This window comes from Pleurodeles waltl, chromosome 4_1, assembly GCF_031143425.1.
Source record: "Pleurodeles waltl isolate 20211129_DDA chromosome 4_1, aPleWal1.hap1.20221129, whole genome shotgun sequence".
NCBI lineage: Eukaryota > Metazoa > Chordata > Amphibia > Caudata > Salamandridae > Pleurodeles > Pleurodeles waltl.
In genome coordinates, this window is record NC_090442.1 from 508,972,752 (window position 1) to 508,998,505 (window position 25,754).

At 43.3% G+C, this 25,754-nt stretch overlaps 1 protein-coding gene across 3 annotated transcripts in view; it reads left to right on the forward strand.

Moving 5' to 3' along the window:
* LOC138287875 (POC1 centriolar protein homolog B-like) overlaps nucleotides 1-25,754 on the forward strand; it is a 1,054,814-nt gene that overhangs the window by 573,142 nt on the left and 455,918 nt on the right. The gene's annotated exons all lie outside the window — the stretch shown is intronic.

Below are 25,754 nucleotides of genomic sequence, written 5' to 3' on the forward strand. Positions count from 1 at the left end.
CTTTAGCAAACCAGGCAGGTGCGCTGTCTCGTTGGCTGGAACGATAAAAGGAGTGTTTGAACTGCACTCTTTTCCTTGAGGGAAAGCTTATACAAAACATAGGGGGACTGAGCTGGTTATGGTAGCAATCCAATGTTCAAGGCTATAGGCCTGAGATGTTTATAAGAAAAGCTACAATTAAGGCAGTAGGCCTGATGTATTTATTTTGAAAAGCATACGTTAAAGTCAATGGACATTTAAGGGTGAATGCTTAGTACTCTGTAGTAAAGTCTGCAGAGTGGTTAATTGATTTGGTTTACTGTAGTAGCCAAAGGTTTTGGTGTTGTTTACCACCAGTGCTTTAAATGGGCTGATACTCACAGGTACTGAGTACCAGCACTTTATTATTTGTATCCCTTTAAGTACCAGCACTTTTCCACCCACCGCCAAGGAGAGTACTGGTAGTCATGGCTCCTGGTATCCTGTTTGTTGCTGGTGCTGCTGGGGCTGTCAAGGTGGAGCTTGTCTCCAGGACACTCTTACAGCTAAAGTGCCAGCTTTAGTCGTGTGTTGAGCCCCTGCCATTCAGCAGCAGCTCATTTGCATTGTCTTGGATGTGCGGGTGTTGAGAATATCACCTTCACTCTGAGCTTGACAGAGCAGTGCCCTTCAGCCCTGCTCTGTCAATTACATTCACACTATTGTGTGCATTTGTGCACACAGTGGAATCCAGGCAACCCTTTGATAGCAGAAATTAAGGAAGCTGCGGGTTAAAAATGTCTTTCATCCTGTGTGAGCCGTTTGTGGGAGAGTTTGACTGTTTGTGAGTGCATTTATGTGTATGCGAAAGAGAGAGTATCTGGTGCATCTATGTGTATGCGAAAGAGAGAGTATCTGGACCCCCTCTGAGTGTATTTTAAAGGCAGTGTGTGGGTGCTTTGTAGGTGCATGTGTGATTGAGCGGGCCTCTGTTTGAATGTATGCGCACATAAGTATATATGTGTACTTAGCCCTGTGCAAATAAATAATACCAGTATGGCATCAAGAGACTGCAAAAGTTAATCATGTATTGGCAAAGCCAATACGTGTGGCCTTAGTCAAGCTGCTACACTTGTTTATTCAGAAAGGAATGTGGCAGTCATATCACACAAAAACAGAAAACATGCCTCCTATACAGGGAGTGCAGAATTATTAGGCAAATGAGTATTTTGACCACATCATCCTCTTTATGCATGTTGTCTTACTCCAAGCTGTATAGGCTCGAAAGCCTACTACCAATTAAGCATATTAGGTGATGTGCATCTCTGTAATGAGAAGGGGTGTGGTCTAATGACATCAACACCCTATATCAGGTGTGCATAATTATTAGGCAACTTCCTTTCCTTTGGCAAAATGGGTCAAAAGAAGGACTTGACAGGCTCCGAAAAGTCAAAAATAGTGAGATATCTTGAAGAGGGATGCAGCACTCTTAAAATTGCAAAGCTTCTGAAGCGTGATCATCGAACAATCAAGCGTTTCATTCAAAATAGTCAACAGGGTCGCAAGAAGCATGTGGAAAAACCAAGGCGCAAAATAACTGCCCATGAACTGAGAAAAGTCAAGCGTGCAGCTGCCACGATGCCACTTGCCACCAGTTTGGCCATATTTCAGAGCTGCAACATCACTGGAGTGCCCAAAAGCACAAGGTGTGCAATACTCAGAGACATGGCCAAGGTAAGAAAGGCTGAAAGACGACCACCACTGAACAAGACACACAAGCTGAAACGTCAAGACTGGGCCAATAAATATCTCAAGACTGATTTTTCTAAGGTTTTATGGACTGATGAAATGAGAGTGAGTCTTGATGGGCCAGATGGATGGGCCCGTGGCTGGATTGGTAAAGGGCAGAGAGCTCCAGTCCGACTCAGACGCCTGCAAGGTGGAGGTGGAGTACTGGTTTGGGCTGGTATCATCAAAGATGAGCTTGTGGGGCCTTTTCGGGTTGAGGATGGAGTCAAGCTCAACTCCCAGTCCTACTGCCAGTTCCTGGAAGACACCTTCTTCAAGCAGTGGTACAGGAAGAAGTCTGCATCCTTCAAGAAAAACATGATTTTCATGCAGGACAATGCTCCATCACACGCGTCCAAGTACTCCACAGCGTGGCTGGAAAGAAAGGGTATAAAAGAAGGAAATCTAATGACATGGCCTCCTTGTTCACCTGATCTGAACCCCATTGAGAACCTGTGGTCCATCATCAAATGTGAGATTTACAAGGAGGGAAAACAGTACACCTCTCTGAACAGTGTCTGGGAGGCTGTGGTTGCTGCTGCACGCAATGTTGATGGTGAACAGATCAAAACACTGACAGAATCCATGGATGGCAGGCTTTTGAGTGTCCTTGCAAAGAAAGGTGGCTATATTGGTCACTGATTTGTTTTTGTTTTGTTTTTGAATGTCAGAAATGTATATTTGTGAATGTTGAGATGTTCTATTGGTTTCACTGGTAATAATAAATAATTGAAATGGGTATATATATTTTTTTTGTTAAGTTGCCTAATAATTATGCACAGTAATAGTCACCTGCACACACAGATATCCCCCTAACATAGCTAAAACTAAAAACAAACTAAAAACTACTTCCAAAAATATTCAGCTTTGATATTAATGAGTTTTTTGGGTTCATTGAGAACATGGTTGTTGTTCAATAATAAAATTAATCCTCAAAAATACAACTTGCCTAATAATTCTGCACTCCCTGTATGTGGTGACCATAAGATTGCAAAAATACATTTAAATTAAAAAAATAATTTACCATTGCATATAATTTAACAGTACGAGTGCTCCCTATGAGGCAGGTGACTTCGAGTTGGTTTTGAACCAGTTTTTAGGTTATTACACACTACACAAAGGTTTGATTCTTATTAGTGCAAGGAAAAGCTACTGTTGGCCGTTAATTACTGTAGCCTGAAGACCTAGTTTAAACACACACAAGCACTGAAAAAGATGGATTAAAAAAGGAAAGAAAAAAAAACCATTGCCAAAGTAAAGTGTTGGCCCACTAACCTAGCACTGAGGTGCACTTTTGATGCAAAGTTGCTCATTTAATCAGGGAAAATGCCATCACTCAGAGTGGAGGATAGCTAGTAACGTTCACAGTCTGACCCTATACCCATGCTATATGTTGTGGTGAGCGGAAGCAGATTTGTGAATGATAGGTGAACAGACCCATGGATGAAGAGGGTTAAGTAAAAGCCCCTCTAAATATGCAATATTTGTTCTATTTATGCATGTATTTTTGTTTCCTAAGACTCATTAGATAGCTAAAGCCGTCTCTGGGTTTAAGCTGGGGTTCAGTTTCAGGCAGGAGCTGAAGAAGGGCAGATCTGTGACTTTTGTGCAGTTATTGTTTTCTGTTATCTCGAGTTAAGGTTTTAGAGGATCAGGGGCTGTGTGTGTGTGTGTGTGTGTGTGTGTGTGTGTGTGTGTGTAGGGGGGTGTAGACGACAATGAAAAGAAGCTAGCATGGCGGCGTTAAAGGGGTTCAGTAGGTTATAAGTTAAGGACCTATGTTGTCATTGTACAAATCTCTAAGATGAGCAATGGATGAATTAGGCATTTATTTGCAAGACATATCCAGGCAGCAGAGACATGCAGAATCTGTTAGTTGTGCCCACTGAGTTCTTTTCTTAGGCTGCCCCTTCTCTCTGGGCACACACCTATGTTAATTTGCTCATCTGAGTGTGCTGAGATTCCTTCTGTGTCAGAAGACACAGTGGCTCAATCAGTCTCGGTTATTTGAGGCCTCAAACATATTTTCATGTGTTACATAGTAAAGCTGGAACCAGGACTCTAGAAGTTCGATGGGTTCAGGCAGAGAGTGGAAGATAGTATGTGTTATGTAGTGTGGTGGCAAGAAGGCATGACTAGTAATACTATACAAAGAATGTGATGGCATCTTGAGGCATAACCAACCAGAGATAATAAAACTCCCATTGTGTTTCGAAGGATCTACCCTAGAATACTTACCTACTCACCTCCTGATTCCAACTATTAAGGATGTGAGAAGACCAGGTGAGATGAGCAATATGTCTACACATCTGCCTTTGTGCCTGACTGTGCCACCTCTGGGCTGGTGGATACAGGGTTCATAAAGAGGGATAGGTGAGATGTTCAACATCCCCTTCAGAGCCCTAAAATGTTTGTCATTGACTCGTTTACATCGCTCTTAAAAGCCATGAACTAGCACAGGTCACACCCATCACTGCCTCTCCTCCTCTTCATGAACCTGTTGCAGACCCAATATGACACAGTGCCTATCCATTATTCAGCAATGGCCCAAATTAACCAACTATACTACCACAGCCAATATCACACAGTGGTGAGATCACATAATGCTTCAACCTTCCTCACGAAGTCTGTAAAGTTATTTTGGCAGCCAGGCGTCCCTCCACTAAGATGGTATACGTCTGCCTTTGGAAACACTTTGTATATTATTGTACAGAAATATCTATTGATCTTCTTTCTGCTTCTCTCGCTGACATTCTTCTCTTTATCTTATCCCTAACCCAGCAGGGTCCTGCATTGGGCACTCTCAAAGAGTATCTTCCCGCCTTATCGGAGTTCCTTTGGCTGCCAGATTGTCCGTTGTTTTTCAAATCTCCTATTGTACATAGATTTCTTAAAGGGCTTGTACATATGTATCCTCCTACACCCTTTGGCATGCCTCAGTGGGACTTAAATATGGTCCTCACTTTTCTCATGTGTGCTCCTTTTGAGCTACTGCACAACTGTCCCCTCCAGCTGATTACCATCAAGACAGCCTTCTTAGTGGCAATAACATCTGCCAGAAGGGTGAGAGAGATGCAGGCTCTCTCATCTAAACCCCCGTATCTCACCATGTTCCCGTATAAGTTGGTACTTCGAACTTGTGCCTCTTTCCTCCCCAAGGTGGTGACCCCATTTCACCTGGGTCAGAACATCACTTTGCCCACCTTTTTTTCTCCACCACATCCCTGTAAAGAAGAGGAGCAACTCCACCGGCTGGACCCAAAATGAGCATTGTAGTTCTACCATGACCGCACAAAAGAGTTCCGGGTGGATGACCAACTCTATGTGGGGTACATCGAAGCAAAGCAAGGTTGGGCACTGCAGAAGCGAATCATTTTGCGCTGGGTAGTTCTCTGCATTAAGATCTGCTACAGGCTAATCAAGAAGCAGCCTCTTGAGACCTTGGGAGCTCATTCCACCAGGGTCAAGGCTGTTACCACTGCATTATCACAAGGTGTTTCAGTCCTGGACATCTGTCAGGCAGTGACGTGCGTGTCCTTGCACATGTTCGCAAGACATTACTGCCTGGAATGTCAGGTCCATCGAGACTGGCATTTTGCCTGTTCGGTCCTACAGGACTGTATAGTGTGAGAAGATCTGTCTGCAGCCCACCGCCAGGAGGGTATGGCTTGGGTATCTATTCTCAAGGTATGGAATATGCAGCTACAAGTCTCTCTCAGATGTCAAAGTTAATTACCTTCGGTAACGCATTATCTAGTAGAGACTCTATATAGCTGCAGATTTCTTACACCCACCCATGCCTCCTCGCTCTGCAGACACCTCTGCGGACACTTCTGCTATGGTTATGGATTGTCTCTTTCAGGGACCTAGTTTTTTGGCACCGACAGACTGTTAGTTCTTTCCACGGCTCTGTGTTTCTGGCATGGTAGTTTGTGGAAACAGAACCAACACACGTGCGTGGTGCCTTTATAAGTGACCATGATGTCGCAGACAGCTCCAAGGATGTGGACAATGCCATGTGGTTCCAAACGACGCCACCCGACAGTGCGCACAAGGGTATTGCTCTGCAAAAAATATGGATTCCAAGCTGATGCCAGGAAATTGTAAAGGTAAGGAATCTGCAGCTAGATAAGAGTCTACCAGATAATGTGTTACCAAAGGTAAGTTACTTGTTCTTTATTTTCTGTTATCTTTCTTGAGAATGAAGGAAAAGAGTGAGAAAGTTAAAATATACCTTTAAGCTAAAAGTCTCCCCCCTATTTCACAAATTTTTGCATGCATGCATGCCATTAGGAAGTAAGTGCTATTCTTCATGAGCTCACCCTGATCTTTTCGTAGTCTGTGTCCTCTGTGAAGAACAAGGCACTGAGCAAAGACATGAAATGGCAGCGGCAAGGACAGACGGGGCTGAACCAAGACCCCACATCCCTGGTGCAAGGTAGTACATTGGTGGGCCAATATCACTCAGTGCTGGCCTAAATCACAACAATGGGCCAAGATCAGACACAGTATTGAGTTGAGTGCACACACGTCTTGCCAAAGAGCACACAGCATAGGTCAAGATCACTAAGTGCAAAGGCCCGGATTCATATCTTAGTTGGTCATAGCAGCAAACTAGCTATTAATATCTATATATGGTTTAAGCCACATGTGCAGAGGAAATCTACACATATGGGAAATTAGAGACTACTAACAAGGACAATCCAATCTCCAAATGAATACTCAACAGATGGCAGAAGTGCCTTTGTATCATGTCCCACCCCTAACTCCACCCATGGCTTTGCCCACTGGCCACACCCCTAACTCAGTCTGAGTACCTGCACTTCTTTTTTCCCATTTAAAGCACTGGTTACCACGTCTGACAAACTGTGGGGATAGAAGATCTGCATTGCTATAATCCATATTAGGCCATTTTAGGTGTGATAGTATTTTGCTTTGGTTGCTGTAATTCTGTATGTATTTGGAATTTTACAACTCTATATCTGATGGTTGCCTTGTGGGAAAGCTTACAATCAAGCTGAGTTAATTATGGTGACAAGTCAGTGATAAATGCTGTGGGCCTGATCTACTTATGAAAAGTTACAATAAAGGCAATATACTTAATTTATCTATTTTGAAAAGCATATTTTAAAACCTCTAGGCTTTACAATATGCTTTAAGGGTGGAATGTCATTATGCTTTGTCAAAACTTGAAGATCGGCTATTACATGGAATCTCACACATTACCATACTAGGAAAGGTTTTTGGTGTTGGTTGCCATCTGTGGATAACCAACAGAAGGTAGAAGAGTTACATTTCGAGAATACTTGGTATGTTATTTATTGAAGAGTTGTGTATTGTTTTGCCAACTGTAATGTAGAATCCTTGGTATGTTGTTTATTAAAGAGTTGTGTATTGTTTTGCCAACTATAATGTTGTATATACTTGCAATTTCTGATGCATACTTCTAACTGCAGATTCCTATCCTCCCCATGTGTTAACTCTGCTCCACCTCCAAAGTAACAGATGGAACTGCATTTAAGTGCCATCTCAAGGGCACTAATGTCAGTACCTTTCTTCCCACACCTTCCATTGTGGATCCGGGAACCAGATGCTACCTTTTTCTCATCAGTTCTCATAGTTGCCATTCTGTCCGAAAACTACATGGTTTAGGCGTTGTTGGAACTGTCACATACAGATGTCTGTGACAGATACCAACGAGGTGTGTTGCTAGCATTTGGACTTGGAGGAAAACTCCATGTTGTGTCAGGGGAATGCCTTAAGGATTTCCAGGAACCCAAAGCCAAATTGTACCTCGGTAAACACAACAGAAAATCACAGAAAGCCCACTCTAAGTTGATGACGCAGACTCATTCCCTCTCTCAATGCCATTCCGCCCACATTGTTGAGGTCCAAGTCTTTGGATGGATCCAGATCTAACAATAAGCACAAAAAGTCCAAGTGGGCCTCATGCCAGCTTCACCAATTCCATCTGAGAAGTCTTGATGACATCAAGGTGCCTCTTGCTCTTACTCTTGTTCCCCTTTTGATGAGCCGATTCTACAGCTGGTCCCGGTGCAATTTGAATTCCTATGACTAATGGCAATCTCACAAGAGAGTGTGGTGTTTAAAGACACCATACTCCGCATCTTTGGCACCCTATCTGGTCTTTCTGGTGCCTTTGAGCCCCATGGATCCACAGAGGCTATGCCTTTGATACCAAGATCCATTCCGGTTCCTGCCATGCCGACGTTGGCCCCGATGCAGAAGGACATCAGTCCCATCATTCTGTCCAACTCTGATGTGAATCAACCTCAACCTTGAACGAAAATGCTATCCAGCATTATTCCAATGCTATCAGCCCCTACCTTTGTCTAGGAGCCACCCTCAATTGCTCCAACAGCTGTTTAGGTCAGACTTGGTCATAGCGCCCAGCTTTTAGTAATGATGGTCATAGTAGGGATGAATACTCTTCAGAACATGATGATGACAGTTTTTATCTGGACCTTCAAGACGCCAGTGTGCTGGACACTTTGCGAGACACTGGTCTGGGTTGTATCTCTGGCCCCTTCCACTGAAGAGTTGGCCACTTTTGCTGCCATCACCAGGTGAACTGCTGAAGCCTTAGGGTTGCAGTTGCCTTCCGTTGAGGTAAAAGGCCAACATCCTCACAAAAGGACAGGCCTTCTGCTGCTGTACATTATCCTGCTCCCGCTCACCTTTGAACAAACAGGTGGCCTGTGGTCACAGACCTAGTCCCTGTGACCTTGATGCAGCACCCTACTCCAGAGAGTCTGGTCTTGTAGTACATACCTCCACAAGCAGGGTTAACCCCAATTTTTTCCTACTACCCACCCTTCCCTCAGGTCATCTGAATACAGCTCTTTGCTGGGAAGATATTCCCATGAATTATGGGACATGGTGGTTTGAAATCTTGCAATCAGTCAGAATTTTTTCAGTAACCCGGCACAGACATTGAAGATTGTCAAGATGCAGCCAGGTATGTCATACAGTCAGGTGTGGACACAATTGTGTAGGCAGAGCAGTTGGCACTAGTGTGGTGCTCTGGCACCATGCATTGATGAGATCCACTGACTTTTCAAGTGACTGTCAAGCATCACTGGTGGGTATGCATTTTGACAGATCTCTCCTTTTTGGTGAGAAGACTGACTCCACTCTCGAGTGCTTCAAATAGAGTAGAGACACTGCATGCTTCTTCTAAACTTGCAAGGCAATATCCACAGCAATTTCACCCCATTCGAGGCATTGTTAGAGACTTTGCCTTAAGTCAACATCAAGGCCAACCACCCCAACAACAGGGACTCTACCCCTTTCAGCATCATGGTAGGGGACTCACAGACTACATTCGGGCACATAAAGGTCAGCAAACCTCTAAGTCCTCTGGTCCTCCGGCAGCAGCCTCCACGCAGGTTTAGTGTGCCCTGAATAATACATGACCGCCCTGTGGAAGGCAGGATCGTTCATTTTCTCCAGTGGGTGGCAAGCCATAACATTCAGCAGTTGGGTGCTGCAGATAGTCCATCAGAGTTTTCGGCCTTACTAGTGCCCCTTGGTGTTCACGAAAATTATGGTTGCAGCGTAGCTTTGAGGGGTCAGGGGCACTAATGCTATTAAAGGCTAGCTCGCCACAACCATACAAGACCATCTCCAGACAATGGTGAACCTCCTTACATCAAAGGTGTTCACAATTAACATGCAGAAGTCACATCTGACTCCTTTGATGGGGCTCATTTTAATTGGAGCATTTCTATATACAGTGTAGTTTTGGACCTTCCCTCTGGATCACAACAAGTTCAGGACATTCAGTCTTACGAACCCGATGTTTCAACCTCAGCCCTGAGTCTCGGTGAGGATGGCTTTGAGGCTTCCTGCCTTACTGTCCTTCTGTATTCTGCTTGTTGACCATACCAGATGGCACATGTGGGCTCCACAGTGGCATCTGAAGTCTTAGTGGGCCCAGCACCAAGGGAACCACTCAGATTCCTTCCAGGATTTGGAAGAAACTGTAAAAGATCTGCAGTGGTGGCTGCTTGACTGCAATTGGACCAGTGGCCGATCTCTCTCCCTACCCCACCCAGAGCTGATGTTGGTGAAAGACTCATCGCTGCTGGGTTGGAGAGGTATCTGGGGGAGGTAGAGTTCAGAGTACTGTGGTCTCTGGCAAAGTCCCACATCAACTTGCTGGAGTTGCAGACAATTCACTTGAGCTCAAAGCTGTTCTATGATCCATCAAGGGGAGGCAGTTTCAGGTCCTAACGGGTGCACCACTGCGATGTGGTACTGCAACAGTGAGGGTGGCATGGGGTCCTGGATTCTGTGCGAAGAGCCCATGTGCCTTTGGATCTGGCTGAATCTTCAGACCATCTCTGTAATCATACACCCTCTGACAAGATCTTTAAATGCCAAGTTGGATGCCCTCAGCCAATGAACCTCAGCAGATCATAAATGACAGCTACACCTATGTAGCCGGTTATCTGATAACGCGGCTCCATACGCCGCAGAGGCGGAAATGCTGTTCCGCTCCTGCGGCAGGGACTACGACTCGCCCAGTTGCCAGAGCAACGAGGACGCCGGAAACCAAAAAGGGCAGAAATAGACGACCGACTCAGCGCGCGGGAGACGGAGGAAGAAAGAAACGCCGACTACGAGGAGGAGAGGAGAGAAGACGTGGAAGACGGGAGCAGGAACGGGAACACCGAGGTTCCTCTGAAGATAGAGGGCCAACCCTGGGCAAAGAAGAGGAGAGCTACAACGCGCGAAGTCCGCCACGTCCCAGGAGGGACGTGGCTAACAAAGGTACGGTCCTTCATAAAGGACAGTTTATTTAAAAAAGGGGAGAGTGACAGCAGGAGGGGAGAGGGGAGGGATAGTACGGAGGGAGGGGAGAGATAGTATGGGGAGAGGGGAGGAAAGAATCTGGAGAGGGCAAAAAGGGGAAGAGCAGGATTAAAGCAAAAAGGGGACTTAACACTTAAGACCTCCCTAGCTCAGCCACACTTAAAGAGCACTTGGGACAGAACCCTATATCTGGACAGAGCACAAAGAGGTGATTGATCACTCATCCGGTTATCTCATAACTCTACACACGTCCCTGGGAAATCTCTCTCTCTCTCTCGCTCTCTCTCTCTCACACCCCCTCTCACCTCTACTCTTAATACGACTTATACCCCAGTACAACCCCGACTTACCTTCATTTCCATTCCTCTTTTCCGGTGCGTCTGGGAGCCCGAGAAGAAAAGCTTCGCCGACCAAGAGGGAACCTGGGGAAAAGACAGAGAAGAGATGTACTATGAGGAGAAGCTCACCACCCCTATAAATTTGGACAAAGCAAATAACCTTAACACTTCAATAAAGTCACTGTTTCTCACCCACCCAAGCATCTGAGTCCTTATTATCACCTGACCCACTGCCACAACCTAGTAAGTCATCTTCCGGCAGGGAGCAGATTCCTGACTCGATCTCTTCGTCACTGCAGAGAACGCTCAGGGTAAACACTTTTGCAGGTTGAAGTTCTCAGGAAGATGCGCTCTCCTAAGACAGATTCTGCATAGAGTCGAGCATGGGACTTCTACCTCGGACTCTCTGTATGCCTAGCCTCTCCTACCTTTCCAGCCCCAAGTTTTCAAGAAGATCAGAATGACCTGGCCCAAGTCATCCTAGTGCCTCCAGATTGAGTCAGGAGAGTTAAGTACCCAGAACTGTTTGGTCATGTGCATCTGTCTTCCAATCTAGCTTCCACTTCTGCAGGTTATTTTCTCAGAGCTCCAGGGAAGGATCTTGCACCTGGGCTTGCACAGTCTACACCTCCATTTGTTGGGATTGAGTGGAGGCAGTTGACTGCATTCATTGTACATCTCAAATTAGTGGACGCCACCCTAATAAAAGTCCTCTCTTCTACAAAATCTGTTTTTGCCCGATGCAAAATTCTGTAGCTTCAAGTGACACTTATAAAATGGACCTGTTTCAGGCTAAACTGTTTGATGTGCTACTGTCTATTTTGGTTTTGACCTAGCAAGGCTTTGCAGTGGGCATTGTTAAAGGTTATCTGTCAGCCCTTTTGGCTTTTTTGCATTTACTGTACCAACCGTTCTTCCTCAAAACCATCTGTTGTGATGCCTTTTCCCAAAGGTTTGTTCCACATGTTTCCTCGTAAACCTTTTGTAGTGTCACAGTGAGCCTTCAGCAGTGCTTCTGGCTAGACCCTACACCTATGTAGAAAAAAACTACTATGAAAGCTACTAGGATAGCCATGAAGATACCATCATCTTCACGTACCAATACTATGGTCTGAAATGATACTAACTATATATAACTGACCAGTTATATGTTTATGATATCAGGCTACTACATTTAGGTACTCAGTTGCAAATAAAGTGATCCTATTGCATAATTAATACAAACTTATTTTACAAATATAAATGTTTTATTATTCAATAATAATCCAATCATAAAAAATATGTACATTAAATCAGAAAAATTAGAAAAACATACATACAAAGCACCTAAATCAAACATACCACATATACACTGGATTATACAAATAGAAAAACATGTCTTATTTACAAGTAAATCACCACATCAAGAAACTAATCCAAATGATAAGATTGAGACAATTTAGAATGATAAGAATATACAGATATAGGTTATTCTAGTATATTAGTATTAATAATCTAATACACAGCCAAGGAAACAATATGAACATGGTTCTATCCAAGTGGTACCGTAGGGACCGAAGGCCTACGCGCGTTTCGGTGTTATAGGGTATAGTGAACAACCTTCCTCAGGGCCGTTCCCAGTGGTACTAGTATATGATACTCTAATCTTGGCAGCCAAATCTTCTGGTCAGATTAATTATAGGTTTGTAGTGTTCTTTTTGATGATGTAGTCAAGAAATCTTACTTGAAGAGTCTTGTCTAACGTTTTTATAGGATATTAATTCTTCTGGCCATAGCTGCTTCACTGCAGGGCATGATGCTACCTAAGTATTGGCTGATGTCTGTTGCTGAATTAAGGTCCAGATGAGCCCCTGTATGTATATATAGATCCTCAGAATCTTGCCGATACACCAAATAAATTCGGAAAGTGGGAGCCTGGATGCAATAATTTAAATCGAATAAAGAAATACCGGTCTCGGCGTTCGCTCTTCCCGCGTCTGCTGACGAAGTGCCAGGGGTGGCCAACCCCCGCTGTGCAATGCCTTCACCAGTGTGCAGCGCGGTTTGGTTGCATGGCTTGCCCTTTTGTCATATATGTGGATGGTGTAAATGCACTCTGCAGAGCACCTATGACATTCAACTTCCATCTTGTGTATTTTCTGCATAAAAATGCAATAGACCTACTGCAAAGTTAAATATGCCAAACAGGTGAAGTCAAGTGTACCTTCCTGTTTTAGGGACAGAGCACACGCACAGTGGCACTTAATGGCAGTCAGTGGTGCAGGGTGCAAAGTCATAATACAAGCAAAAATTAAGTCAACAAAAGACAATCAGGAGAAGGCAAACAACCAGGAGAAACCACACAGAAAAGCAGATTTCCAACACATTTGGCCGTCACCCAAGAACGGCAGCTATGACTGCAGAGATATAGCTAAAGAATGACCATCAAAAGCCTTGGCAAACAGATTGTTAGCCATGCTGCCAGGGTCTTCGGACTGTTGAGTCTACTTCCTCTTGTTTTTGCTTTATTTAAAAAACCTAAAGCAAATCATTCATTGACTGTTTACATGAATGTTTCATCTCATGATTGTCCACCTCAACAAAATGGCCAAAATCATGAGTTTATCAGAACGCATACAGATGCTATTTCAAACTTCTCTTTTTACAGACACGTTCACCCTTGCTCTGTAATACTAATTTTTTTGGTCTTGCCTGCAACCAGCATTAGCTAGGGGAGGAAGAGGGAGTGCGCCCCTGTTAAAAATTGGATGGCTTTCTCGTCTATCTCAGTTGTCTGCCCCTTAGTCAATGATTTTCCCTCCCAATTCCTGTGTTCAATCTGTTATCCTAGCCCTGGAACTTTTCCTCTTGACATTCTTGCCATTGTTTCCAACTGGATGATTTGTATCCTTCCACTGCTGGCGTGATGACTCTTTGCTTACAATACTCTATGGTAGTGCATGGCTTTCCTTGTTCTGCTCATTCACCGTCACATCCATTTCCTTGCTGTCTCTTTTCCTGCTTCACCCCCAGGTCACTCCTTGCCCTTCCCCACTGTATTTTCTTTACTTATTTTTGTCTTTTTTATTTTAAGTTGCTTTAGTGAGGGCCTGGCAACTGCACACTCCTACCAGGATGCTTTCTTCGTTCTGTTTGCGGGGCGTTTGTCAAACCTGTATTTTTAGTTTACTGTTCAGAAACGACTGTTGGTCATCTTGAGATGTTACAGTGTTTAAAAAAAAATCTAAAATGGCTTCTAGTACGCCAGCATACATGCACAGTCATGTACTGGCCACCTTTTTTAGAATCCTTTTTCTTTATATGAAGAAGTATTCTAAGATGGCTACATGTGCATGTATGATGTCGCACTGGTGGACATCTTGGAATACTTTTTTCTCAAAAGCAAAGTGGAAAAATCAACCATAATGGCCACCCTTGCATGCACCTTTGAGGTGAAGTATCAGTGGCCAACTTAGAACTCTTTTTATTTTAACTTAAATCGAAGAAACAGCAAACCAGCATTGTCAGGGCTAATAGCTATATTCCTGATTATGAAAGATGAGACCTATCGGCTTTGCTAATTGTTGTTTTATATCTCTTGAATGCCATCTTTGGGGTCCCCTTTCTATTTTTTGCTGAGTAAAGAAATAAATGTGTGGTGTAGACTTTTGATCTGGGTTTTCATTCTTGGCCCCTGATCAGGATAGTTTCACTTGTCAAGGGGTTGTATGACCAAGGAATGCATAGATTCAGGGCTTCATTCTTCCTGTAAGGAGACAAACAACCAGATCAGTGTAGTTTTGATACATGCATATTTTTCGGCTGACTGACCAGCTTCCCCCTTTATATAGATCTACAGTTAGGGGGTGCCTCCACCTTTGTTTCTGCCTCTGATGCTACTCTCCTTCCTACCTGGAAATATCACTGGACCAGCCTCCTTTGGGTCTAACCTTTGACTCCTCCCACATTTAAAGAGGCTAGTGTTTTTTCTGAACTATAACAATGTGCTTTGGTTTCCCTTGTGTCGCCCCATATAATAACCTTGTTGTAGACCTAAGCTAAGGTTACAGGGACACTCCCACTATCTCCACAGTCCCAGCCTCTGGAACCAGTCGTATTGCATATGGATGGAAGGGCTGCACGCCTGCATGTGCCTTTTCCCTTCCCTGGTGGTGGCAACAGAATTATCTGCTGGCCTGGGTGACCTTGCCAGTCCTCTACATTGGAGTGGACCATGCTCTGGGTCCCTCCTGTTTACCCCAGTGGAGTAAGGTGGGAGGGGACCTGTGAACAACAGTTGTTGCTTCTGAGCTCTTTACTGGTGCGGGTTCGGGCACCCTTAAAGGATAGCATGGATCAGACGCCATTATAGAAGTCATTGAGCTTGTTAGGACTGACACTTGACTTGGTTGGTGGTTCCATGTAAAAAATGGCATATTAAAAAAAACTGAAAGGGAGTTTTGGTATGATTGGAGCAGTTATGACTCTTAAGACCCTTCACTCATCAAGAGCCATACCTCAGAATTTTAATTTGTTCCTCCAAGTTTTCTACCTTTGCTTAACCTGCCTTTCCTCATACCCAGTTAGGATAAACATCTGAGTTCTTAGAATAATCTTGTAAATTGAATCTTGGTAGACAAACTTTTCCGGTTATCTAGGTCAATGAGGGTCTTATATGTGTCTTCATACAATTTTCTTGAGGGGGATGCTTTTAAAACACTTGGATCTCAGATAGCCCCTCTTTGCTGCTGCTGCTAGAGCAATCTCTATATCTTTGTGCGTGGGGGCGTTTTGTTTCTCTGTGTGTGTATGTCTTGCTTGTGCTGGTTCTTATCCTGCCCCAAGTGATATGGGCATCAACAGCTGTGGGATACAGAGCCTCAGCCCCAGCAAAATGTCAGCTGAGGGGCTTGTGAAAGCGGACCAAAGCCCAGTCTCTTGTTGGGTATTGTGGCATCAGCACTGAGGCTTTCTGTTGCTGCTCCTGCTACACAAGGTGACTACGGGATGGTTGCAGGTGGTAGTATGACAGAAGGCCCTCACACCCTGGATGCTTTTATGTGGGGGGGGAGGGCTGTAAAGTTTTCTATGCACCATTGTTGTACACCATTAACACTGGAATTATAACATCCACAAATCAAAGGAAATAGTCATCCTTTTACCCCTCAGCTGGTTCCAAGGGAAAAGTGCTAAAAGCGCTATCTGAAACTTGCTCCATAGTTGCTAAGTGTCCTGTGGTGGCATACTTTCAGACAGTCCAGGCTTTTCAGGTACCACAATTCTGCATTCTGGGAGTTGCATTTAAAAAAATAATATTGTAACATTGTAAGGAGAGTGTTGATGGCTACAAGCCAATATTTTATATATAGAGATGATGGGAGGAATGTTTGCAAATAGTTAAAATCTCTGGCAATAGCCCCGAGCAGCATTCCAAGCCATCAATTTTCACCCACTGTGTACTTCTAGAAAGAAGTAATCAATTCTGACCCTGCAACATATGGGAACAGTCCACACCAAACTGCCAGGAGAGGCCTGCTCCGGAAGGTAGCACAAGCAACCCCAAGCTGGTTTCGACCTTGTTAGGCTGTGTTAGTGAGATATAGCTTGGATCCTATGACATTGCAAGCAAGGTACCCTTGTCTGTGCAGAAGCCTGGTACTTTAGGGTATTACATCAAAGACACACATTGTGATGGGAGGAATGCTTGCAACTATTTCAACCACTGCAATCACTGTGGATAACAATCCAACACATTGTTTTTCACCTACTTATGCCACTCTAGACAGAGACCTGCCTTATACATATTCTTACTGGGCCTGCTTTTCTTAGGAAGTCTGTCCCGAACTAACCGATGAGGCCCCCTTCAAAAGGGAACACAAGAAACCCACGACCAATTTTGGCCTTTGTAGGAATTGTTAGTGAGGTATAGCTTGGATCTGATGGCACAGCAAGCAAGAGACCCATGTCTGAATATACCCTTGTCCTCTTAAGGCGTTACATCATACACACAAAAAGCTAGAATTGCATGAAGGAGTCATGCAAGACAAAAAAATCATGTGAATGCTAAGAAAGATAATTCTTGACGTATTGGGGGGTATAGTGGGAGAGAGGTGGGCACCCATGAATTATGGGTGGGAGGAGAAACTTAGGGCAAAATACAGGGCCTAGCATAGAAGGTAGCTCTTGGTATTGTAAAATGCTGGTGCTTACATATTGGAGGTCATTCTTGGCATAAGAGAGACGAGAGTGCAGGCATTGCAAATGGTGGCTCTTGCATGCTGGTGGTTATTTTAGAAATATGAAGAAACACATTAAACTTGGGGTGGCATCAGCGACAAAATTATTGCCTTCACATGCTGCAGGAAATTCCTGACATTTGAGGTGAACCCATGGCATATTAAAAAAAAAACGGTATCATGTCTTGAGGTGGATCAGGCACCCTAGAAAATGGAATATTGCATGAGTTCTCTCATTTTAAAGCCCAACCCTTTTGAGCCTGTTAGGTAAATACTGTACTTTATAATGCCTTATTAGACCACAGTGTTTTCACATTTTTCTTGAAGGGTGCTTTACTCACTTTGCACACTGAAATTAGGGGCAAATATTACGCCCTATCACTTTAACCAGTCACCACTGTTAAGCAGAAGTGGCAGACATGAGAGAAGACAGAGAATGTGCAGATGGGGAAGTGAGTGCCTAGCAAGAGGAGAGGTTTGGCAATACGTTCTCACATTGTCAAACCTTACAGTAAATAAAATTGTGTTTCACAAGTGGATAATCCTACTGCACCCCATCCTACTTGCGTATTTCTTAATTTGTATTCAAAATTGAGTCATTTGACCCAAACCCCACAAGCAATTTTGTGAACTTGGCTTCCATGTTAGGTGGGGAAGTTGCATGGATGCACTAAGGCACATCATTATTCTAACCACATATTCCTCAACTTCTGAATATTGCCCAGGCATCAGGGTTGATCCAGAAATGTTTGAACAGTACCACTCCCCTCGGGAAGGTGGCTCGTGCGGCTCTACACTTATGCGGCTCTGCTCCTGAAATAGCATTTGAAGCCAATATAGGTGCCAATCCCTTGCACTGATGTCAGTTCCTTTCTTTCTGTGCCACCAGACACATATCCTGACCTACCTCTTGTCTTTTCAAGTCCTGTTTATATCAAATTACATGACGTGCAAGAGACATGTCACCTCCCAAGATGACAGGGTTTATAACTTATAAGGACTGTTGCAAACAAATGTCTGTGCAGATCCTCATTAGGTTTGTCTGTGGTGCCTGGGATTAAGTCACACCTCTAAGGCCATGTGAGACAACAAGGTGAAAGAAACTATAGCACCAGGCCTCGGAACACTCCATGCCAAGCCCAAGTCCAAGGGTTGATCTCAGTTCCTGTCCAGAAGATGGTCCCAAGCTCGATTGTTTTGACACTTAAGATCTTTGGGTAAGTCGAAGAAAAAAACATAAAAAATACAATTTGGACTCTGCCCTTTCCCATCACTCTCGTACTCCTGGAAAGGCATGAGAGTGTCACCATCCCTCTTGATCTTGCACCTGAAGTTGTTAGATTGCAGAGCCCATCCCAGAACTTGTTCTGGCACAGCTCCAGTTTCCAGGGTGGTCTGCAACACTGAGCCAAGAAGGCCATCGTCTGACTCTTTGGATCCCTTTCGATTCCCTCTGGCATGCCCTCAGCCCCCATGGAGCAGAGAGCTTCTCCATCTGGAATACCAGCGGTGGGTTCGCCCTTGGTGCCAATCAGACCCTCTGACACCATCCCGCTTTGCCTACCCTACATCTGGCTCCCTTCTGGTTACTAGATCATTGATTCTAATGCTGTCTCCATGGACCCTAGAAAACAAAGGCATGCGCCACCCTCAACCAAGCCCATGCTCTGTACCTATTTAACTGCAACCTTCATCTGGGCTGTTTAGGGTTCCAGCTTCGCAGGTTAGGTCCCATGCACTACATTTCTTGTTTGGTACAGAGTCTGGTAATGACTATGTTGCAGGAGTTTAAATTGGCAAACCCTACTACAAAGGAAACTGGTACGATGACCTCCAGGATGCCAACAGTCTTGACACCTTTCCCCCAATACTGACCTCGTCTAATCCCCAGGTCCTGCCATTGAGGAAAATGCTTTCTTTGTGGTAGTCAAGCGGAGGCCCGCTGAAGTTCTTGACCTCCAACTCCCCACTTTAGAGGGAAAAACTAATGCCCTGACTCAGTCAATACTGACTCCGTGCTGCCCTTCAGTGAAGCATTGGCTCTCTCTTAAAGGACTAGGCTAAACCTTCCTCTGCCCCCGCAATAAACTGCCAAATTGTGAAACGCAACCGACCTACCCCCGACTACCCTGCTTTTTTTGTCTCAGCAGCCCTCCCCTAGGAGCTTAGTGGTGCAATCTTCCACTAGTTGTACAAATCTCAATACTTTCCTAACTAGTCACCTGGAAATGGAGTCTAAGAGAGTGGAGACCTGAATGAAGATAGTATTTTCTTCTACTAGTTTGAATCTCCAGTTGGGCAATGCCAGTTGCTCCCGCTCTCTCTTGGATTCTGATGCTCATGTCGTCCCAGATCTTGGAAGACCTGTGGCCACAAGGCGAGATGCTGCCAAGTTTACTTTCCTTTTTGGCCTGGATACCACAAATTCCTTTGGGCAAGCCATTGAAACTAGTGTAGCTATTCATCAGCACGTCTAGTTAAGAGCAACAGGTTTTTCTGGCTCTGTCCAGTGATCCCTTAGGGACATGCCTCTTCATGCTTTTCTGGGGACAAATGGGATTCCACTCTGGAGTGCTTTGAAAAAGCAAGGCCATAGTGCCCTCCTTGGGCCTGCCTGCTCCAGCATGCTAATCACACAAATCTTTTTGTTTATTTTGCAGCTGTCGTAGGGGTGCCCCATACAGACAGCCACTTCAGCTTCAGCAAGGTGATTGGCCCTTTGATGGATAAGACTGTGGCACCCACTGACCTGATGGTCAGGGACAGCACATCACCCAGTCCAGGCTGGCATCTCCTCCTGGTTAGAAAACACATTGCAGAACCAGTTTTCCAGGGGACATGACTCATTAAGATGGGTACACCCCAAGGCTCCTCACAGGGTGTTGTGGGTATACTAGCACATCCAAGAGCTTGATTACTGTAAGATGGGGTTGCATGCAACATTCAGACTTATTTGGGTATATTCATTACATCCTTGAATATCGTCTGCAATAACCAATGCTTGTTGATTATGCACGTTGTATTCCACCTGCTCCAGCTGTAACTGCCAAAACATGTGCTCTTCACAGTGTGATCTGTATTGAACATGTGCCACAATCAGGAGGATAATGCTCATTTCCTTAACAAGCAACCAAATGCCTTTCCACCTGCTCCAACTGTATCTGCCAAAACATGTGTTCTTCACAATGTGATCTGTATTGAACATGTGACACAATCGGGAGAATAACTGCTCATTTCCTTAACAAGCAATCAACTGCCAAAAGGCACATGGGCACATTGTACTACTTAAGTATGCTTGTGAGTCTAAGCCCTTACTTGACGTCGTACCCATTGCTCTGCTCACCTGTTTCCAGTCAAGTCCAGTTCCTTCTCCTCCAGTTGAGTTCCAGTGCAAGTCAAGTTCCTTGTTCTTCAGCCTGCCTCTAGTCGAGTTCCAGTGTTTCTCATTCTCCAACCAGCTTCCAGTTGAGTTCCACCATTTCTCGTCCTCCGGACAGCATCCAGTTGAGTTCCGGCAATCTTCGTCATCCGGTTGGCTTCCTACAGAGTCCCCGCTATCCTTTTCCATCTTCTGCTGATGAACCTGTATTTCCTGTAACAGAGAGAGAATAAGAATGGTGAAAAAACCCAGTTTGGGTTCTTCTGAAATTTTCAAGCAAGTAACTTAATTTCAAGGTAAAGGAAGATTAATCTCATAAATTAAACAAAACAGAGCTCTGTCTTTTAAATAATTGATGGCAATAAGAACTAGCGTGAACTATTGTTTGGGTGGGAATCCAAGATACCACTAAACTGATATTAAGGAAAGATGTATTTCCTGTAACAAGTGCTCCCTGAGAATTAAGAGATTGGAAATAGAGCAAGTTTATCAAAACTATTGTTGGCAAGAGATTGTGCCAGAACACAAAGAAGCCCTTTAGTCAAGTTGATTATTTTTGAGTTTGAACATTGCTTCAGAGACTTGTTCAGCCTTATAGAAACATATGCACAAAGTGTCAACAATAACTGACATTACGCTATGTACAATAATTTATGCAAGTTCAATGTATTAATGAAGTTATCCTTTTGCAGCCCAGAAGCCTAAAAAAACAAGAACTCAGTATTTTGAGAAATCAGCCCAACATGGCACGCAGTCGATGGTCCAGAAGGGACTTGCAAGAGGGTAATGTACTCTTCATCACGGTCACGTTAGTCCTCACCTGGATTAGGGAATTGTCATTGCCCCATCGGTACCTCTGGAATTCAAGTGAGTGACTCGCACAAAACACAGGGGAAGAAGGCTTGTGCCATCTTGGTTTATGGTAAAGAGGTGTATCCTTAGATTTTTTGATGGCCAAACCCACAGAAAGTGATGTGAAATGGGAAAGGTTGCATTATGGGAACTATTTCCTGATTGTCTAGTGAGTCCTCCCCTCCCACAAATGAGATGATGGCATAAAAGTGGCACCCTAGACGCACAGACCGGAGATCAGTACTGTACTGGAAAAAAGAAGAAGTATTGCCCTGCTGTTCCCTGGAATCAGCCTTCTGGAGCTGAGTGCCATCTGCTTGGTGTTGAAAACCTTTCTTCCATCCATCCAGGAGAGGTTGGGCAAAGGTGAGTACCGGAAGCACCACCACCATGTGGATTGCAACAAGCATTAAGGGATGGGGTCATGGATCCTCTGACACGAGGCACTATGCCTCTGGAAATTGCTAAACCACTACAGAGTTTACCCACTGGTCAACCACCTGGCAAGATCTTTGAATGCCAGAGTCGGCAAGCTCACCGGTTGACGCCTAGTGGATCAAAAGTGAAAGTTACACCCAGAAGTGGCACAAGGTCTTTTCAGCAAATAGGGAGAAGCTTGGCTCGACCTATTCGCAACCATTGAGAAGACACAATATTGCCTTACCTGCATGTTGGAGTCTCCAAAGCATCTCTCGCTAGGGGAAGTGTTCTGCCTAAGGTTTGAACTTGGGACTTCCATGTGACTTTCCACTTAAACCTCTGGTGCCCTGAATTTCTGGAGGAAGATCAGGACCGACTGGTGCCCTAGTAATCCCAGTGGCCCGGATTGGGTATGGAGAGAATGGTATCCAGAGCTCCCGTGCATAAACATCTGTGTTCTGCTCAGGCTGCCCTTTTGGGAGGATCTGCTGTCACAGCTACGGGACAAGGTTCTGCACCCAGGTTTTTGCAATCTCCACCTTCGTGCTTGGAGATTGAGCGGTGAAAGCTGAACACCTTCAACCTTTCACCGGGGGTGGTTGATGTCAGTTTGGAAGCCAGGTGCCCTTTGACAAGTGAAATATATGCCTGTTGTTTGGACAGATTTGTGGCTTGGGATAGCACACAACAGATTGACCCCTTCCTGACAAAGTTATCTGGCATTTCGTTGTTTGTTTGGGTTGTCCCTCGCTCAGCAAGGCTTTGCTTTGGACACAGAACTACATGGCGCCTACCTGAGCACAGAAGTATTGCCCAATAGTTTCTGGATCCGGTCTGTGTCCTGGAGAAAATTCAAAAGGTGAGGAATCTGAGGTTAGCTAAAGGTAGGCAACTTGTTCTTCAGTTCCTAATTTCATCCAGACAGTGTGCCCTTAAGCCATTTTTTATTTTGAATAGTTTATATCCCAAACCATTCTTATGAAATACATATGGCGCAGCACATACATGTGAGTCCATTTTCACTTTAACATCTGAGAGTCAAATACAGTATCCGTAAAGCTTTTGCTTTCCTCTAGTGTCATAGAAGTAGCCCACCCAAATAAACAGTGGAAAAGGAAGTGTAACGTCTAGCTAGTTAAACTACCTTTTTTCTGTGGTTCAGGTGTAGGCAACTATTTATACATGCATATAGTCTTACCTAGAGTTCTCCTAAAACAGGATGCGGTTGTCGCATATTTTTATTTTTTCTGTTTATCAAACCAAGTAAGGATCCTTAACTAAAAAAACAAAAAAGTGAAGTGATCTGTAAATGTAGTCGATCTGCTGTGGCGACATATTGTTTCTTACAGAGGTGGCACACGTGATGGTCTCTGCCAGAAAAACTTATAAACGTTCTAGAGTTGCGATTCTTAACATTTTGCCTTCTGTGGAGCCCCAAAGAACTACTTGGATCCAGGGACCTCAGCATAAGCAATTTCTTTCATTTGAACCTCAAAATATAATACAAAAACATATATACATCACATAGATACCAAAATTAAGGAAATTATTTAAGTCACAAGCAAAAATTTGTGAACATCGAAATTTTAATAATTTTAATGGAGAGCTGGAACTTTTTAAAAATCAGTTTTATTTCTAAAAAACAAAGCTTTATGCTCAATACTAGACTCTAGCATATCTCTTTGTCTTTTTGTCCTAAGTAATGCTAACTTTTTGTTGCCACAGACTGTTGCTACTTCACTTGAAGCCACCAGTAGTCTGTCCTAGATTCCGTTTGCTGTGCTTGCACTGCTCCCACAAATCAAAATAATGATACCAATCAAATTTTTAGCTTCCAATTTCAAATGTTGTCATGAATACCGAATGGCTAAAAACATTCTTTATATGCTTCATTAATCAGCTAATATTTCATTTTATGACTATACACAGCCCCCTGAATAGGTATTGCTGAATCACACGTTCTCAATGACCACGTGTTAAGAACCACTGTTGTAGAGAATGGTAAAATCTATTACTGAGTAGACCGCAAAAAGTACTTTGAAAGTTGAGCTATACTGATTACTATCTCTAGCAAGATAACTCTGTAGTGGATTGTGAACTTTTTCTTTTTTGCTGATGATTGTATCCTTTTTATATATATATATGTTTTAGTCAGCAAAAGGCTGGGAGGATTAGAAAGAGCAAAACATATGTTTTTTTAAATAATGTCCTGGATCTTGCACGTCTTTATAGTGTTTTTCTGAGCAAGTCCAGGTGGAAGCGGTAGCTTGCATCAAGAAAGGAGGTAAATCACATCAATTAGGATTTTTAGTATAAGCATTGAGTACAACCCCCAGCAAAAGGGAGTAACGACAAATACTATTCTGATGGAAAGCAGGTACACAATCCAGGATGGAAGAATTCTGTAGTTCTCTTACTCTGTTCTGCTGCAAATTCTTTTGAAGTATGATAATTTTTACGTCTGAATATTTGTGTAGTCATGGTACAGCTGCCCCACCGGGTTTGTGGGAGCAGAAAACAATACTAAATAGTAGTCATCAGTACATTAATTCTACCATATTTTGAGCTTCAAAATTGCCATTAATGCAAATGAGCTGATTAAAAATGGTGCTCCTAGGTTCATCTATTAAAAATTATCACAGTTACTCAGTTTTTCTTTCTCTTTTAAACTTAACAGCTCATAGTGTGGCATGAGAGGTGTCTGTTATTTATTCTTTATGGTCTCATCCTCAGTTACACAAATATTTACTGTAGACTGTCCTAAGAGTAGCTTTGGTGTTTAGATAAAATATTGAGTTGTAAATATCTGGAGGCAGAAATATTGGAAATAATATTATGACACATAAACATTGTGATGCAAAAATAGGTTTGACAAGAATATTGTTTTTTGAGGTAAGTAATATTGTTTTAAATAATGTTTTAAATATTGTTTTCAGTAATATAGTGGTTAAAAAGTTTGTTTTTTAAATTATTCTAATGTATTTTAGTTGCTATATACATTTTATGTGTTACTATTGTTTTCATAAATGTTAAATGTTTTACCAATAGCATGTAATTTTAAGTGATTTTTTTTATTTGATTTTAATAGTAATTTATAGTGTTGTAATGAATTGTTGGGTTTGTAAGGGATAGGGTGGGAAGCTAATTAATTAATTATGAATTATTTAATATGTTTTAATTATATGATTGATATTTATTATGTAAACTATGTAATACTTTACTTTTAATTATTTTTGTCATATGCTATTAATGGCCTGTTAAATTTGTAGCAGTATTGGGGGAGATGAATAATTAATAATAAATATATATTAATTAATAATTATTTTAATGGATTTTTAGGTAATTTCTGAAATTCCTATTCATTTTACTTACGTTTCAGCTGTCGTTTGCTGGGTTTGTAGAGGTGTTGGGTGGGAAGTTAATTAAATAATTAACTATTAAATATTCGTAAATTAATTATTTAACTTTATTTTAAATGTGTAAATTATGGAATACTTATTTTTTTAGTTACATTTTAGGTGCGGGCTGCTAGGTTTGTAAAGGTATGGAGGAAATTAATAATTGAATAATTATTATTTATTGATTGATAATTATTGAATTTTAATTATCTAAAGGGATTGTAGTTTTTTAATGCGTGTGTGTGTGTGTAAATACCGATGCCCCCTTTCTGCCAGCCTTTGAATGGCAGTGAGACCGCCATGCAAAGGCTGGCAGAAAGGGGACTCATAATCCCCAAGGCAGCGCTGCCCTGGCAGATTGCGACCGCCGACACTGCAAGGCTGTCGACAGGCGGCAACCTGTTGGTGCCGGCGGTCGGACCTTGGCCCATGTGTCACAGTCATAATAGGGCAGTCAGACTGCCACACTCGTAATGAGGGCCGGGGTTTAAGCTGGACGAGGTCAGTCACTCCATAGGTGCCCAGATCATAGCGCAAGGGAATAAGCGGTGTGATTACTGGAACAGCC